Source organism: Sinohyriopsis cumingii, chromosome 12 (genome assembly GCF_028554795.1).
Source record: "Sinohyriopsis cumingii isolate HCF-2022 chromosome 12, ASM2855479v2, whole genome shotgun sequence".
Lineage (NCBI taxonomy): Eukaryota > Metazoa > Mollusca > Bivalvia > Unionida > Unionidae > Sinohyriopsis > Sinohyriopsis cumingii.
Genome location: NC_142972.1, coordinates 125,884,506 through 125,904,305, shown reverse-complemented (window position 1 = coordinate 125,904,305; position 19,800 = coordinate 125,884,506). Strand labels below are relative to the sequence as shown.

The window sequence follows — 19,800 nt, the reverse complement described above, 5'->3', positions numbered from 1 at the left end:
TTTTTGAACGTGGTTGCTCCCAGAAAATTTGTACCAGTGACTGTCTTGCATCGAACACAATATAAACTCATGATTATACCTAATATTACATTTTATACAATATAAACGTGAATTACCTTTCAGCAACACGTGAACAAGCACCGATCAAGCGTCGTCATCCAGTGTTACCAAATTCCATTCAAACTAAAACTAAGTTGTTGCTCAACCTGAAAATGAGGTGGTTCATTGGGACAAACTTAATTTACTAACGACATCCGTGGATGACCAACGATGATATATTGTTCTTAAGGAATTTAATGAATTTCAGCGGCTGTAGACGATGCTATTTAATTTATCACAGACATAGATGAAGCGTTGTCCATCGAGGATCTTCGCAATCTAGTGGTTTACGATGATGTCATGCTTGTCAAACAAGCAAATGCAACCTGAATATTTTCACGAAGCAAACAAAAATACAGATGTCATTTACGAAACTCATTGGTATACTCAGATTCCCAAGGTAATTAGAGATAATTGCAATTCTTTGGTTATTTTTAACGGGGTTGATTCACATACGCCTCAAAATATTCATCAGACATGGTGTCTCCACGACATGGACATAAGTAAGTTTAAAAACGTCTTCGTACATGCTCAGAAAACTCCGCACAGATTCATCACGATAGGTTTACACGATCCTGCAATTCGTTACCGAATTGGTTCGGATAAAATCTTTTATTAAATAAATGAATTTGTTGCATAATGAACCAGGAAAATATTAACGATATCATCTCTACGATCGAACATTTGCAGCAAAATGGTCTCCTGGTTCAACTCTATGTTGAAAAAAATCAACGAAGATTTTGAGATGATACAGCAGCGACAGAAAGAGGGCATATATACGTTCGCGGTTGAGTACACATTTATCAAATTATTCCAGTGCGAAATGGAATTGTCATTGGCGGATTTATACGAACAGCATGATATAGCTAAATTTGTTCCACTAAATTGCGCCATTGAGAAAATACGATCAGAGCTATCTCGACAATATAAAACTTCGGCGGGTGTAATTATGCGTGCGAGACAGCTAAGGAAATGTTTATTGGAATCTACTAAGAATCCGCCAAGGAGGAATAGACCAAATAACGAGATTAATTAACGACAAAAATTGAGATAGTAAAAAAATTAACGATATTTTGTCACTAGTCAGGAAAGTCCGTTCATGGTCTGTCACGCACATACAAACTAGAGGTCAATTCTTCACCACGTGTGTGCAATAAATAATCGCCTTGTTCGGTTACGCGACATCGTATTCATTACAGCGATGTATTATGACATAGTAAAAAACAGGATTAATGGGCACCGACACAAACAAATAGCCAGATGGAACATCCGAAGCAAAGCTGTGAAGAACATGTCCCTGCTGCACCTGCCCTTGTAATGCTTGCCCAGACGTGGTATAGCTACCGTCGACTGCGTCACACACTAGATGTACAGAAATCGTCAACGTGATATTGACAATGCCTGGCCACCACCCGCTGGATAAGTTATGTCGGAGAATATCTGGAGGGCCTCTTATTTTCTCTTGGGAAAATATTAGTCAATTATGACCCTTATGTATCTTATCGATGTTAAACCGGGGAAATTTAAAAGTAGGTAGTTGGCCTTCAGTGATCTTTAAATGATCAAGAAATAACTTTTTGTATGTTGCGCAATTTACGCTCTTAATATGATCACCCCAGTTAATTTCTTTTTTATCATATATTTTCGAAGGAGTTCTTCATCAGGTTTCAGCTGGTCCAGATGTTGTACTGTCTCAGTGATTCTTCGTTTAAAGTCATCATCCAGATATTCAACTCTATGGTGTTTAAGTAGCTTTCTCGGCTCCTCTAGTGTTGTTGTATGCTCTTGATATGTATTATTATAGGAGTAATCAAAATCGATTCCATTACCCTTTGTGTTGCTTGGTCATAATCCAGTAACAGGTAGTTACTGCCACCTGAGTAAACCTCTCCAAGGGTATCTAAGTCATCAATTCCAAGCATTCTTAGATCTTTATAATCTAGTTCCTTCATTATGCTTTGTGTCTTATAAAAACCAGATCGTTGGGGCTGTGGTGGTCTAGTACAATTCGGGCGTCCAGCGTCCATCCCAATACAGTTCTGATCGACAACGTATATATGTCAACTGCATAATTTGATTTCGCAGAATTCTCCGCTGCTATTACAACAGCGGTGCTCAACGATGGCTTGTATGCTTTGATAGCGATCTTTGATATGATCCTCATGTTGGTACGCTGACAACTTCTCAGAACGAGACTGGCTCGGAAGTTTCTTTAGTGGTGGTTTTATGCGATGATACCAGTGAATTATTAGCGTCTAATCTACCGAATGATTTTTCTCTGATATTTGGCCAAAGTCGTAATTGCGCCAGTGCGATTTCAAATAACATACCATTAGGCGCTTTTATCGGAGTTTGAAAACCAATATCGAATTCTAGCCGTGTTGACGTCGCTGTTATCATTGTGGTCGTTGGCGGCGTTGTGTTGGCGATGATCTGTTCCAGTGGTGTGGTTATTTCTGCAGTCATTATTATCTATACGGCGGATTATAAATGTGGCGTCAGCAAAGTTGGCAACCGTGTGTTGTCGTTCTTGCGATACTGATAATAAATATCCCTAATTGCAACTAATTCATTGTCTGATATTGCACATTTGTTTAACCCCGCTAACAGTATCGATGATATATTTTCGCACGAATGTGTTGCATTTGGTTTTTATGTGTTCTCATGCAATGTTTTTTAGTGGTACACGTAGCATGTAGATATTTTCTGCGATAATATTGAGTATACCAGCAACAACAGAGACTCCGATTCCAATCACAGGTGGTATCACGTGCGTTGCTGATAATGTACCGATAAACATCATTGTTGCAACGACCAGCGAGAAAAACGCTTACACAACATTGTTGATGACGATGGTTTGTATGCGATATTTTTATATTTTGTCATGTGCTCGTGGATGATTTCTTTTAGCGATGCCTTCCACGCACACGCTGGATTATACCGAAAGGATTGTGTGGGATTCATTATGTTATATACTACGCAATCAACTAATATATCTTAGCAACGAACTCCAGACACCATCCATGCGTCGCTGTGGTTAATCTTTTGTCTTCTGAATCCACTATGAATACTTCCTCGAGACCTAGTTTTAAACGACTAAGATGTTTCTGGATAGTTCCTTGGCGGAATGACGCAATATGTGTTTCGCAATTATATTAAATTGATCATCGCTGAACATAGAAAGCCTGTACACCCCAATGACCTCAGCGGTATATCAGATAAAGCTGTTTTGTGGTGTCCATGTTACTGATCCAGATGCTACTGTGTACACCATGTGCATTAACGAAGTCGTGTGAGTTAACACCATCGGCACATCTTTTTTTCTTCTCGAGTTCAGTGTTTATCTAATTAATTCTTGAGTTGATGTTCGTGACCTCGTTGTTAATAATTTCGATTGTTGTTTTAAAGTTAACTAGATCAACAAGTTGTGTGGGAATTTCCAAGAGTTTAGTGTTGATAACCGTTTCATTTCCAAAGAAATTATCCATGGTTCTTTTTGTTTTCTCGAAACTTTGCAAACGTTGTTACATGATTAGCATATTCAGATTTGAACGTGGCCATTACATCATTGATTGTCATTAAGGATGTCATCATCGGGATGCTGCTGTTTGTCCACGTATTTCTTCGATGCAGTGTCATCGTTTGATTCTGGTTCTCTCAAATTAGCAATATTTCCGCTCATGTTGAGATCGTCAGTCACTGCATCAACAACGCATTTACTGATCTCAGTTCTGCTAGTGGTTTTGTTGTTCACGTATTTTTTGTTGTTGCCACATCATCGTCTGATTTTTGTTCTCAAATTGTTAATTGTATTTCTGCTCGCCATACATTATTTCTCCAATTTTTCTAATGCGTCCAGTAATCTCACCCATGAAAGAAGTGATTCCTCCGCGTTTTTAATTTTGCTGGTTTTAGTAAACACCACTAAGCTATCTTCGGTCGCGCCTGGAACTCGCAGAATAATATCTTCCAGAGGGATATTTCTTTTACCGTCCTTGCTGATCCTGAAGAAAGAAAAAACTCGGGGAGATGCAAAATATCAGCAAGTTCATCTCGTGCTGATTATTTGGATCAACCAGTCTCACCATGGGCGTTGCCGCTAGCATATATTCCGTAAATATATACCATTATAAACTAATAACCTGTTTAAAACGATGTTGGTAGGCTTTGCTGTCTGATGTTATACTCATGCACAAATTTATGAGACCGCGCTGATGACCTTGATACGGCGTTAAGTACAGCAAGTACTTCTGGATCGCATATTGGTGGATCCGTTACTGTCTGTGCTGTTAATGTTGAATACCAGATAGATGGAATTCTATGCATCCTACTGCTATACTGTAAACATTCTTTTGGTGGCGCCAATCTATATCAATCAAAAAAAAACAACTCCACGTGGATTAATCGGGCATACAACCCAATGAGTACCTGGACCAGAATGTCCATCGCGATTATTGATATCGATTTCAACATGGTTTAGTTTTTCCGGTAACTGATCATGCTTGAAAACACATCTGACGTTTTCTATGTTTATTCGCCGAGCAGCATCAAGTATATCATCACTGGACATGGGAAGCTTAACGAAGCGTCCCTGACAGTCTCAGACCTTGACCATACCGCGTTCCCATTAATCTTAGACCCCGTCCTTTCTTTTTTCTTGAGGTGTTTATGCCATGTCGTGACGCTCCATGTCGGGGCACTCCTTGTCCTGTTGTTTTTTCAGTAACATACCGGAAACAGTTACAACAGCACCAAGTGTAGCTGCTTTTTCAATAGCTTCAGCTGCTGATGCAGTAGCTGGAGTCAATACTGTAATTAGCGCTGGTAACACCGCTAGAAACAGAAATATACCGCCGATGTTGTGTCGCTGGTAGCCTTCGATGCGTCCATGTCAAACATTGGATCAGAGATACACGCTTAAACTTTATATTTATATTCGTTGTTGTCTAAAACGACCGTCGAGCCATACCATTCATTTGCAGCTAGGTTTATTATTTTGCTGACACTTGCTGCCATAGCTTCGGTGCTAGGCAGTTTTACTGGAACGCTTGCGCTGGAATTTTTAACATTCTGCTCCGGTTTTCGTCGTACTTATCGTGCGAGTCTTATCACGAACAACTTCGATGGCTATTATACCTAATTGTTTTGCAATCGGGATAGTTTTTGGGGCTATCCTTCTGAGTAAACATTGAATAATATCGCCGATTCTATCTCCGTAGATCATTTTATAAACAGGCAATCGTGAATTTATTACCCTGACCTTTTCAGGTCCATGTTGGGCATTGTGTATAATCATGTTATCTTTTTATCGCTGTTACCTAATTGATCACTCACTGTAGTAATCGTCGATAATTTCATCGTCCATAACTCCACCGGTAAATAAACGTTGACAAATGGCAGCTACTTCATTGATGATTTCGTAGGAGTTGTTACCGGCTCATCTTCCACAATCAGAATTTCTAGTCGATCAATATCAGCGAGGATGTTATTGGGATAAAGTTTATTTGTAATCACTGGCGATTCAGTTGCATACTCATATATACAATCCACTGATTGGCCTTTGCATAATTTAACAGTCAACACTACTTGGCTATAACAGCATTTTAGCCCCCAATTTTGCAAAACTGAGCCTTGATTAGGGGCTCCCCCCAGAAATCGGCCGACGTTAGCGGAGCCCACCCCCTCTGCTGCTGGTACTGTAAATGATCTGATATGACCCCTCTATGGCCTCCGTCCCCCACTCTAACAAAAAGGGAGAAGGAGTCACTAACAATACTAAAAGAAAGTAATCAACTGAAGGCAAACTCGTTGTATACTCACACAATAATTAACAATAGAGGTTCACTACGGCCCAACATAAATTTAATATTAAACACAATTACACCGTCATAGTGGAGCCATGGATGGAGTTTTAACCATTCAACTTTAAATGCACGATATTCAACGTTGTTGGTCTCAAAATATCGCTAAAAAGCTGAACGGTTGATTCAAACTAACTCTGTTAAGATAGTAAGTGCAATTTACGGAAAGAATCTCAATTTTAAATTGTAATATCAAGTAATGCAAGATAAAGCAATGTACATTTTTTATGTAAGGATGTTTTACTCACGTCTAATTATCCAATAATTATTTGGTCATGCATTGTTTAACACGTGCCTTGTGCACTTGCCGTTTTCCAATATTGACCGTCATTATCAAGGTGACAAATAACATATCATATTTATGCATATTTCCTGTTTATTCCTACCAGGTAAATATTGGATTTTAAGCACTCTTGTAATATATTCTGAATTTTTAACACCAAATTTTCTCTGAATTATTTGTCTCATTTAGCCGGGAACTGTTCTACAACATCTTCCATCGTGCTTCACGAGCACCATGCAGGCCACATAATGGTGCCTAACCCCGTACACCAACGTGACATATTTCGCACGAAATAGGGCCTCCGCCCTTTGTAACTCGGTCAGCATATATCCAACAGTACTCTCCGACACATTGTTGACCACATTCTGTCGACTTTCCCATAAGGCGCTACTTACACATATTTTTTTTTAATCATACATATGAAAATTATAACTTTCTAATTGGTTTAACCTTTGCGGACTATGAAGCTTTTTTCATACGCGCTCACGTTCACGTGTCACAGCAATGGGGGCTAGGGAGGTAGATCCAGTATACAAAATGTTTTAAACTTATATATATATATATATATATATATATATATATATATATATATACACACACACACACACACACAGAGGACATGTTAGTGAATCACCTTATCATTTAGGTGCGTACAGCATACTAATAAATGTCTGTTGTTTGTATTTCTATAGTAATCAGTAATCATGAATTAAATGCAGTTATGTCAGTACTCTACTTTTGTTAATCAATCTAGCGTTGCAGATAATTCATTCGTAGTGAGTAAAATATTACTTAGTCCAACGCCACCTTTTAATAATAAATATAGTGTTACATGCTTAGTGAGTTCAAAGATTAATGAAAATATTTCGGTCATTTCAGTACTAAATATGCAGTCTAAACCATTAGTGACTATTGCATCTGTGATGCGGAGAACATATTTTTGATTTCTAGTTTCGAATCGCAATATATGTTTATTGTTATTTTCTAAATGCCAGAGTAAGAGTTCAATACTTGATACCATTTCTAACCGCAACATTGAGGGATCGGTCGGTAAGTTTGAGTGGAGCTTATAGTTTCTATGCCATTCATCTGTCTGCCTTCTGTACTTTTCTGGAGTAACTGACCTACTTAATTATTTTACTTTGTCACACATAATTTATCATATACAGGCTTTTTCAGGACAAATTTTTTCGTAGCCATTTCTTATTAGAAATATTAAGTTTAGACAAAGAAAATACTGAACTTGACAGATAATGGCGATTACTGATAAGCCTCCCACAGGTTGAATTCATAATTCTCCTATAATATTCCTCAGAAAAGTCTGCAATTGTTGGAAAAGTTTTGCTTGAGTAAAACTTGTTTGGACCCGTAGGCTTTTCCATAGAAAGTCGGCTATATACAGTACATAGCGTGTCTAACACATCTAAATGTTTTACTATCTACAACACATCACCTGCCATGTACTCTGATAGGTGTGAGGCTTGTTGACATCCTTTTATGACATAGCTGTTTCTATCAAAGAGATGAGGAAACTTTGATTTTCAAGCATTTGTTTTTATTATGCTTAAGCAAAATAAAATATATATGCGAGGGTTGTTATGGTTGGGAAAGGGTGCTCCCAATATTTTATTTAAATTATAATAGAAGTCCTACCCAGGCTCGATTTAGGTTGGAAGTTATATTAGTAAAAGATAAATGTAAAGCTCCGAGCCCCCAGTCAACAATGCCGACGGTTAAATGATTGAAAATACAAAAAGTGAAATTCAACGAATAGCAATTTAATAACAATTCAATAGTCAAATGATACAAATTGCCCTTCCACTCGACCCTGTAATAGCCAATTACATCACTTGATTAGTGGTGTGAGATAGATTTACACCTGTCCTTGTATTCTACTAATCTATGTATTCTTCTCTACTATTCCTCCCAATTCCTTCTCCTCTCCCTCCTGATTTTCTCCAAATTCTTTATCCTCCTCGACTTCTCTATACCCCTTCTCCACTTTTCCCTCCTCAACTCCCTTTCCTCCTCCTCCTCGACTCTCTCTACCGACTAGACTTTGGTCGACTCTGACTGCTCTGCTAGTCTCACTTCCGTCTCCACCTCTTAGAGACTCGGGACTCAACTGAACTAGATGTTCTGTCCCCTAAAAAGTTTCCTGTGAAAACACAAGGACGGTACAATATTTTCCTTAGCCCTCTCGTCTCACACTGCACCAGTCTATCAGACAGATAACGGCTATTAAATGTCTTCGGTCACGCATTCATTCACATCGAAATACTCATACGTTCTTGTATGGTAAAACAACGTCGCAATAAAAGCACGGTATCAATTACTTCTCATACATACATCAATAAATTGCGTCACATCAGTACATATTCCTAATCCCATTAAACTACACAATATCACAACAATCAGACGTATTTCTTAACATTACAACTCATACAAGATACACAAATATTCAAATATCCATGCTCTGATCCATACACCCACAGTAACTAATCTTACACACTTCAACCATTTTCCAAATTCACAATTCAAGCATGTGCAAATTTTAACATAGCACATGAATAAATGCACTAGTTTACTACAAAGTAACATAATAGCGAATTACAAAATTAATTCTAACCACAAGCTAACAATCTGCATAATTCTCTATATAAGACTCAAGTCCATTTCTCAAATACGCATGTAAATGAAACACTACAAAAGTAATTCTACGTACTAAACGATCATAGTAATTAAGTATACATACTACACATAATTACAATTACAGTGTCGTAATATTCTGCAAAATTCGAGCAAATAACTTACTGACCTTTTCGAAGCTTTGTCTTTCCTTAGAATTTGTTTCTAAATTTTACCGCCAAATTACGAGTGGCTTTCTCTGAGTAATTCTATTTGCTCAGTAATCTTCCCAGGAGAACTACTGACCTTTTGCTTGCGAGTTAGGAAGTTATAATTCGGATCTAAATTGTAATGACACCCTCTATCTCAATTTCGATTGGATATCGATGTGAACCGATCCAATCGAACTTAGCGGACAATAACCCTCTCGATGTCTGTTCACGTTCACCCCATGTGTTTCCTCTAATCTCTGGACAGACCTTTAACATGAAGGTGTGATACGGCAAGCCTTTGTCCAGTTGGCACGATCTATCGCCTGATTTGATTAAGCCTGTCCAAAATTCAGGACAATCCGCAAAATATCAGGGCTTGTTAGTGAATGACAACACTATTTAGTTGCATGCAACCTACTTGTGGTTGATTGTAGTGTGTATGTCTTCAATAATATGTAATTGTAAATTAAATGTAATTTTGTCAGTATTTTACCTGAACAATTTCAAGAGGACTTCAATATCGTAGTCTTCATTTACAAATAAAAAAATTAAAAAGGAAAGATAATTGAATTCTTTACTGAACTGTGACGTTGAACTTTGAATCAAACGATAAAACAGGAACTCATTCACTATCTGTAGGATGAATTGCTAATCTGGCTTTTTAATTTTAGTTGATACATATGTATTGCGGTTTTATTAAACAACATGATTTCAACACGCTAACTCACATGGATCCAATTTCAGTACATACAAAAAGCGTTCCAAAACTGTCATTCATTTAAACAAATGTATTTTTTTAAAAATAAAAATAACAGCATATCCGAAAACTATGTGGAAACGTCATATACCGTTTCAGATAAAAAAGTAACATATACGTTTGTAATAAATAAATAAATCAACAATTGATAGGAGTGAGATGGCGACAAAGAAGGGGATGGAAAGAAGACATTTTTATGGTTACAGTCACAGTTGTCCATGCTGAGTAATTTAAAACTTAGTACCTGCAATATAGTTGTAAGTACTAAAAGAATCTTGTTTTGTGCATATATTTCTGAACGTTTAGGAACATGACATAGTTTGTTTCATTACTTAGTTCAACGTCACAGTTCAATACAAAAAAAAATCTAGTGTTACATACGTAGTGAGTTGAATGATTGATGAAAGGAATTGGGATATTTCAGTACCAAATAAGGGGCAACCGCTCCGGTGGCCTAGTGGTTAGAGCGTCCGCCTCGGATGCGGGAGGTCGTGGGTTCGATCCCCGGTCGATCATATCAAACACTTACAAAATGGTACTAACAGGTGCCTCGCTTGGCGCTCAGCATTAAGAATTTAGTAAAAGGACTGGTCGGCCTGGTGTCAGGATAATGTGACTGGGTGTGACATCATGCTACATGTCTGGAGCATGATGACCCAGTGCTAGACATCCTATAAACTGCCACACTGCAGACATCGTAGCGATATGACTGAATTTTTTTTAAGCTACGTTAAAAATCCAAATCACACACACACACACACACACACACACACACACAAGGGGCAATAGATACAAATAGTGATCAACATTTCCATTATCATGACCACGTGATAGCTAAGTCTACTCTCTACAGCTCGATTTGAGGATAGGTTTAGGTTGTTGGATATTAAAGTTACTTTCAGCAATATTCATAACAAGGTAGTTAAATTAGAATGTTTTCTTTCTAAAATAGACTAGATGCATGTTGAACAAAGGAAGGAAGACAGTTCCAAAAACATAAAGACGAGGATATTAAGACGTATGAAAACATTTACGACTAATAGGGATTGGTGAGATTATTTGAGAGTAGGGCAGACAGTAATTACTTGTCTCGTATTTTCGTTGTGGACGAAGGTCACATAAGTAGGTATTTAACACTTTATTAAAAATTGAAGATAGCATTCATAATTTCAACCTCGTTATCACTGCATAAGAGTTTTCTAATCAGTTTGCCCGTAAAGTGAGGCTCGACCAAGAAGGGGTCAGACCTATAACGATTCGTGTGGCTTCCATTCCAATTTTGTTCAAATCTTTTTCCAATCCTGCTTTGAGCAATTACTCCAGACCTCACAAGCATATTTTAAGGTTGGATGCATACATACTGTAGCTAGAGGTATTCTTTTGAAAGATTTGTAGCGGCGCCAAACACAGATAAAAAATGTATTTTCGTTCTGAATAATGTTGCTTGCATTTGTTCAATGACAACAAAATATAATGTTAGGCCTCTGTGTCTATGGCTTTCAAAAGGAAACACATTCATATTATCAAAAAGAAATTTAGAGGGAACAAATCAGTTTGCTTGCAAAATAATACAATGTCAACTTTCGAAATATTTAAAGTAGCAAGCAAGTCGTCTGCCCACACTATAATTTTTTAAAGATCATTGTTTATAACGTTTTATCCTTGTAAAGGACGTGCTGAAGAAGTTCCAAAAGAAGTGTGATTCTCAAATAAACTTGTAAGCGATTTTAAAGGGTCTACTATATCATTGAAACAAGTAAAAATAAAAAAGGGCCTAGCACGAAACATTTGGGAACTCCGGTATTTAGTTAGCATTTTGATGTTAATGAATTTCGATTGCAAACTTTCTGGAAATGGTTTGCTAAGTTGCTTTCAATCTACAGTATAAGCAGACCTTCTATACTTTAAAAATTTATAAATTGAACCTTAAATCCAAATGACACTTGATTTTATTCAAATCATGAGACAAACATTGATGATAAGCTCAATTATTGATTAATTGTTGAACGAATTGGATAAAATCCAACTTGATATGTATATTTCATCATTGCTTATTATTATTTTCTAACCGCAAGAAAAGAGTTCAGTAGTTCACATTTTTATGATCGCATTGATACACGATCGGTTGGAAAGTTTAAGTGGAGACTATATCAACAATTTATATTATCTGTCTGCTTTCATGCCAGCAATACTTTACTGGTTAACTGTGCTGACAAACTAACTGTTTTTACTTTCTCGCACATGATTTACCCCATACATGCTTCTTTCAGTACTAAGGTTCACGTAACCAGTTCTTCTTAAAACATTTTAAACTTCAGACCAAGAAAATATTGAACTTGACTGTTAAGCCTCCCAAAGGTTGAATTAGTATTCCGTCAAGGTTATTTCTCAGAAGCTAATTGTGACTGCCATTATTGGCAAAGTTGTTGTTTGAGTAAAACTTGCCTTGACCTAGAGGCTTTAGCATATGAAGTCAGCATTATACCGTACATAGTGTGTCTAACAAATCTACATGCTAACCTGTCTATAAACACGTCACCTGCAATGTACTCTGACAGGTGTGAGGCTTGATGACTTCCTTTTATGACACAGCTGTTTTATCAAACAAATGACGAAAACTCGAGACAACAAGTAGAACAACAACGATACTACTACTACTACTACCACTACTGAAACTACTACTACTACTAATATTCTGTATTTGGTCTTACATATCGTAATATTTTCCCATACTTTGGGTGTTACAAAGACAATACTAATAACTTTGTTGTCAGTTGTCAGCATGAGTGACTAATGTTTCAAGCGGTTTGAATAATGCAAATTCTGATAATGGCTATATTTATTTCGCTCTTGTAGAATAAAAGTATACATGTCAGTTTACAATGAACGAGATTAAATCATGATATTATTCCCTAATCCAACACCACTACGATATGTAGGCATACATTGTTTGTCTGAGTCACCTTTTTATGGTAAATGTGCGCCCGAAGGAATCAAATTCATTGGTTGTTTTGATGTTCGTAGGCGGAGTTGTCGATAGCGCACTTGTCTAGCGTAACTGGTAATATGTAATTAACATTGTCAGCAGAGTGGAAAATGCAGTCAGAGAGTTGTTGGATATCGCTCGTTCCCTTTTGATATTATAAGACAATACCTTTCTTCCAACAAAATGATATAAGAATAACTGCACAATATCCTATCAAATTTCTCCTATAAGAACTCTCTCTCTCTCTCTCTCTTGATATACCTAACAATAAACACACACACACACACACACACACACTTGAACTTAAATTTCAAACATTATTTTCTTTATAAAGAAAACTAAATAATAATAATAATAATAATAATAATAATAATGATAATGATAATAATAATAATAATGATAACAATAATAATAATAACAATAAGTCTCTTGGTGAGTGCCCACAAGTTTGAAGATGAAGCGATGGTCAACACAATTTCATTTGATATCTAGAAAACATTCATTTTCAAATATGCTATATACATAGTTAATAATGCAATGTGTCATATCATTTTCAAACATGCCATATACATGGTTAATAATGCAATGTGTCATATCATTTTCAAACATGCTATATACATGGTTAATAATGCAATGTGTCATATCATTTTCAAACATGCTATATACATAGTTAATAATGCAATGTGTCATATCATAATCAAACATGCCATATACATGGTTAATAATGCAATGTGTCATATCATTTTCAAACATGCCATATACATAGTTAATAATGCAATGTGTCATATCATAATCAAACATGCTATATACATGGTTAATAATGCAATGTGTCATATCATTTTCAAACATGCCATATACATAGTTAATAATGAAATGTGTCATATCATAATCAAACATGCTTACTAAACACCAAACATAGCTAATGTATGTCCATATTAATGTCATATCGAAGATATACTAAATTCTTCTAAAATAGAATTTTTCTAATATCTTCATAAGAGCAAGAAGAAATGTTTGCATACAGAAAATGAGCTCTATCAAGCATCCCTTTGAATAACACGTGTTATGTAACGGCCAGTTTCAATTTGCAATAACACGTGTTATGTAACGGCCAGTTTCATTTTGAATAACACGTGTTATGTAACGGCCAGTTTCATTTTGAATAACACGTGTTATGTAACGGCCAGTTTCATTTTGAATAACACGTGTTATGTAACGGTCAGTTTCAATTTGCAATAACACGTGTTATGTAACGGCCAGTTTCATTTGCAAAGAATAAAGATTAGTCTAAACTGGGCACATTTTTTAAGCAGCATCTTTTACGAGCATACTTAAAATATTTTTAAAACTGGAAAATGTTCCCCAGTTTGCAATAAACAATTTCATTATGACAATTATTTATATAGGTTTTCCACCATACATCTTTGCAAAACAAAATTTGCTTTACAGCTTGCATCAGGTTTTTTTGTTGAGAAAATACTTAAATTTTCCAAACATATTCAGATCCCAAATATTTGAATATATTTTTTAACCACAAAGAACTGTCACTGTTGTTGGGTTCTTTTGCAAATATTTAGGAGCCCTGGGGAGTTCAAATAGATGCACCCTGTATTGTATTGCTTGCATGCAAGTTAGTCATGGGGATGTTCGAATGGATGTATCCTATATTGTACTGCTTGCATGCAAGTTAGTCATGGGGATGTTCGAATGGATGCATCCTGTATTGTATTGCTTGCATGCAAGTTAGTCATGGGGGAGTTCGAATGGATGTATCCTATATTGTATTGCTTGCATGCAAGTTCGTCATGGGGATGTTCGAATGGATGCATCCTGTATTGTATTGCTTGCATGCAAGTTAGTCATGGGGATGTTCGAATGGATGTATCCTATATTGTATTGCTTGCATGCAAGTTAGTCACGGGGATATTCGAATGGATGTATCCTGTATTGTATTGCTTGCATGCAAGTTAGTCATGGGGGAGTTCGAATGGATGCACCCTGTATTGTATTGCTTGCATGCAAGTTAGTCATGGGGATGTTCGAATGGATGTATCCTATATTGTACTGCTTGCATGCAAGTTAGTCATGGGGATGTTCGAATGGATGCATCCTGTATTGTATTGCTTGCATGCAAGTTAGTCATGGGGGAGTTCGAATGGATGTATCCTATATTGTATTGCTTGCATGCAAGTTCGTCATGGGGATGTTCGAATGGATGCATCCTGTATTGTATTGCTTGCATGCAAGTTAGTCATGGGGATGTTCGAATGGATGTATCCTATATTGTATTGCTTGCGTGCAAGTTAGTCATGGGGATATTCGAATGGATGTATCCTGTATTGTATTGCTTGCATGCAAGTTAGTCATGGGGGAGTTCGAATGGATGCACCCTGTATTGTATTGCTTGCATGCAAGTTAGTCATGGGGATGTTCGAATGGATGTATCCTATATTGTACTGCTTGCATGAAAGTTAGTCATGGGGGAGTTCGAATGGATGTATCCTATATTGTATTGCTTGCATGCAAGTTCGTCATGGGGATATTCGAATGGATGTATCCTATATTGTATTGCTTGCATGCAAGTTAGTCATGGGGATATTCGAATGGATGTATCCTGTATTGTACTGCTTGCATGCAAGTTAGTCATGGGGGAGTTCGAATGGATGTATCCTGTATTGTACTGCTTGCATGCAAGTTAGTCATGGGGGAGTTCGAATGGATGCATCCTGTATTGTATTGCTTGCATGCAAGTTAGTCATGGGGATATTCGAATGGATGTATCCTGTATTGTACTGCTTGCATGCAAGTTAGTCATGGGGGAGTTCGAATGGATGCATCCTGTATTGTATTGCTTGTTAAGGGATGTATATGTAAAACGTTTTTTCTGCCAGATCTTGTGGCCAATTTGCTGATACATTTATTGAGGAAAGCTAATGAATATACGGTGTTGGTGATACAATTATTGAGGATAGCTAATGGATATACGGTGTTGGTGATACATTTATTGAGGCTAGCTAATGAATATACGGTGTTGGTGATACATTTATTGAGGATAGCTAATGAATATATGGTGTTGGTGATACATTTATTGAGGAAAGCTATTGAATATGCGGTGTTGGTGATACATTTATTGAGGATAGCTAATGGATATACGGTGTTGGTGATACATTTATTGAGGATAACTAATGAATATACGGTGTTGGTGATACATTTATTGAGGAAGGCTAATGAATATACGGTGTTGCTGATACATTTATTGAGGATAGCTAATGAATATACAGTGTTGGTGATACATTTATTGAGGATAGCTAATGACTATACGGTGTTGGTGATACATTTATTAAGGATAGCTAATGAATATACGGTGTTGCTGATACATTTATTGAGGATAGCTAATGAATATACGGTGTTGGTGCGCTTGGCAATACACGATACCTGATCCCGATTAGCTTGTCAAGAGGGATAAATAAATAAATAAATAAATAAATAAATGAAACTGTTGAAACAAAATTGTAAAATTCTGAATCTTATTTGCTATTGGTTATTAAGCTACCTATCAGAAACCCCAAATTCCCATCAAACTGTTCTTATTGTCCGCCGCTGCATGCATGTGTAGAAAATCAGAACACAGGATGAAAGGGTTTCCAATAACAATAAATTGAAAAATTCCAACAATGTGTACCAAAGAATCAACAACCATCATTGTCAAATCATTATAAACAAAATCGTCAGTGAAAGAATATAAAAATAATTTTAGCAAAAAACCCTCCACATATTAACAAATTTGAAAGAAATGATGGGAAAATACTGAGGATATAAAGAGTCATACATATATGTATGGATGTTCTGCATAAATATGAACACTGACTCCTTCATACACGTGGTAAAGTTAAAGGAGGGTTTTGGAGTTCTCAAGTGATTTAATCGCCACATAATCCGCGTCTGATTAAAGTGTGCCGTATTTGCATTTAAAATTATATTTGTAATTTGGCAAGATTCAAGATTTATCATGGATATTATATCAAGATGGAGTTATTGTTAATCAAACACGTTTTAACCTTGGGCAATTACATAATGCATTCTTTCGTAGCATACCAGTGAATGTCGCACAAGATGACTCCCGTCTTAAACGTCACTCGCACTAGGTTTTCGCGTGGTTACGGAAAATATGTGTACTAAGTGATCCTGCCATTCTCGCCCTTTATCTCGGAGAAACAAACACGGTTCTGACGATCACGTTTTCAGCACTTGGTTTTTTGCTTATATTTGAATATTTGAAATGATTTATCTAGGACAAAATGTACAAAACCTTGAAAGAAAACAATTTATATTTTCTACGTTTCCTTTTTAATTTAATATTAAATTGTTAAATAGTGTGTGTGTGTGTGTGTGTGTGTGTGTGTGTGTGTGTAATTGAGATTTATAACGTTTTAACGTCCGTCAAATGTCCGCGGCACCCTCAGGGAGCGAAAATTATGAATATCATTATAAGGTCATCCTTGCGCGACAGACACGAACTGGCAGGGAGCCAAAACGTACCAATATCAACACACGGGAACCCTTGAGTGACAGAAGTTATTGAGTGTACAACTCGAGACTCAAATGTTAAATTAGGGGATTACAGATCGATGTCTGTCACATACGTAACAAATTTTTAGTGATTAAATTCATGATAGCCAAAATTCTCCGAAAGTCTTAAATTTCTGTTAGAGGGCTACAAACTCATACTTCCCGACTCTGACATGCTTCTCGTGAAAACATATGAACCAAGTTTATTCATTACATCTTGCCATTATAAGCATCGGCCTTCTTTTCTGTCACCTTTCACTCCATTGACAAAACTATAGGGATTATGAAAATAGTAAAAGGGATGGTAGTTTTGTTTGAATGAAAACTGAGAGTACGGACATTATCGAATGCACTGCATATTGTACGTCGATAATTCAGAAGGATATGTTTTGTGAGGATCTGATTTAACTCTATTTGAAGGCAGCGACGAAGGAGTGTGTATATGAGTATGCTGCGTATATATACCTACTGCGTATATCCTTAACCTTGGCGTATAATGGCATATTTGTGTGTATGTAAGTATCAAGAATGTATTAGTACTTCTACCCTCTTGTATGTGATTTCGTACCTCTTCTTTTGCAATCTATCCGTTTCGTTGGATATAAGGTGTGGAATGTTGATCACTGTACATGGCGTGTTGGATAGTAGATAACGGGGTGTTGAGTATGATATTAATAAGTATTGGATAGTAGATAAATAATTGTTGGATATTAAATGTCTAAGTGTTGGAAATTAGGTAACAGTGTGATGGATAGTAGATGACTAGATTGCCCCCAGATTGCTATCCCCATGTCGGATCCAGAGTGTTATTCCCATCCCCATGTCGGGTCTAGAGCGCTATCCCCATCCCCGTGTCGGGTCCAGAGTGCTATCCCCATCCCCGTGTCGGGTCCAGAGTGCTATCTCCATCCCCGTGTCGGGTCCAGAGTGCTATCCCTTTCCCCATATCGGGTCCAGAGTGCTATCCCCATCCCCGTGTCGGTTCCAGAGTGCTATTTCCATGTTAAATTGTCCTTTAAAGCTAAATTCTTTAACTGTGTTTAAAAGGTAACTACAGTTTGAGGCTGTAGCGCCTAGGTAAACTGTTCACTCAACACACGATAAACACATTTTTGTAAAATGAACATACTTTGGATCATAAAGTCGGCCAATGTATGCTAGCAGAATGGAGGCCACGATTTCTAACACTGGAAAATATTAGGACCAAAATCAAGCACAAACTAAATGTAATGCTCGCAGAATATAGTAACTATTTAAGAATATTTTCTCGCACAAGCCAAACCAGTAAGCCGAATTCACAACATTCAGAACCATGAAGTATTTAAGAACATAATTTGTATCACGCCAACAATTCTGCCTGACAATCTTTAACAAACAGATAAATGAACATTTGCTAACCTTGAATTTTAAATACGTGTCATAGAAAGAATTTGCATGACTTAATACTCTAGTTACCAAAGAATGTTTCGGTTCAGAGCGTCATTCTCATGTTAACTTTCCCTTTTTGCCCATGTTATGTTTCCGTTTGAGTCCAGAGTTTATTCATACGATACATTCTCATTTGGGTAAATACACGTTTTACCTCATTTAACACTGTACTCACGTTTGAGTCTCATGTGACACACGCTACTACTGACAGACGCATACCAGTTTGCATCTAAAGAGCACTTCTCCATCTGTCTGTTCATACTTGGTTACACATAGCCGGATCTCTGAAAACATACCCTTAAGTTCTTTCTTACAATAGTATACGCAAGTAATGCCTTGTGGGATCAGAACTAAGCGTCCTGGATCTTTATTGCGGTACCTTACACAGATGTATACCGCTTTCCTAAAGTCGCTACTCACAACGTAGATGGAGCTTCTGCGATGAATACTGCAGCTCAGTCAAGTGGACTTCAGGTCTGAAGTTTGTATAATGGAGCGTTTCTTCACTGCAACTTTCAATTTATGACAATTTTTTGCGACATGTCTAAAGCTTTTGTAGATGCTGGAAGTTTATCAATAATGAGAAGGTGTACATAGTTCAGAGTTTCGGTAAGTTTCAACCGAATGTAAAGTCTTTTTCAGGGCAAAGTAATGGAATATACAGACATGAAGGTCTTCCTCGGGGGAAAGAAAAGAAGAGACAGACTAGAGAGACAATGATAATTGTTTACATTTTGGTACAGACACGCAAAAAAACCAATACATAATAATGAAGTGGCATGAATTAAAGAATAAAAAAATAGAATAGAAGAAATAGCTGCGTGTCTAAAAGGAGGGACCTATTATTTCTGAATAGTACTAGCAATATTGGATGCAAGCTAGCATTTCTGTAACGCTTTACTGCTTCACGTAATCTAATTAAGTACGGCACTGCGTGCAGACATAGGGCGTCATCTGTTGCGTTAAACTGTGTTTTT

At 36.9% G+C, this 19,800-nt stretch overlaps 1 protein-coding gene across 1 annotated transcript in view; it reads left to right on the top strand.

The window, feature by feature from the left end:
• LOC149787410 (toll-like receptor 2 type-2) overlaps positions 1-19,800 on the top strand; it is a 102,942-nt gene that overhangs the window by 49,822 nt on the left and 33,320 nt on the right. The gene's annotated exons all lie outside the window — the stretch shown is intronic.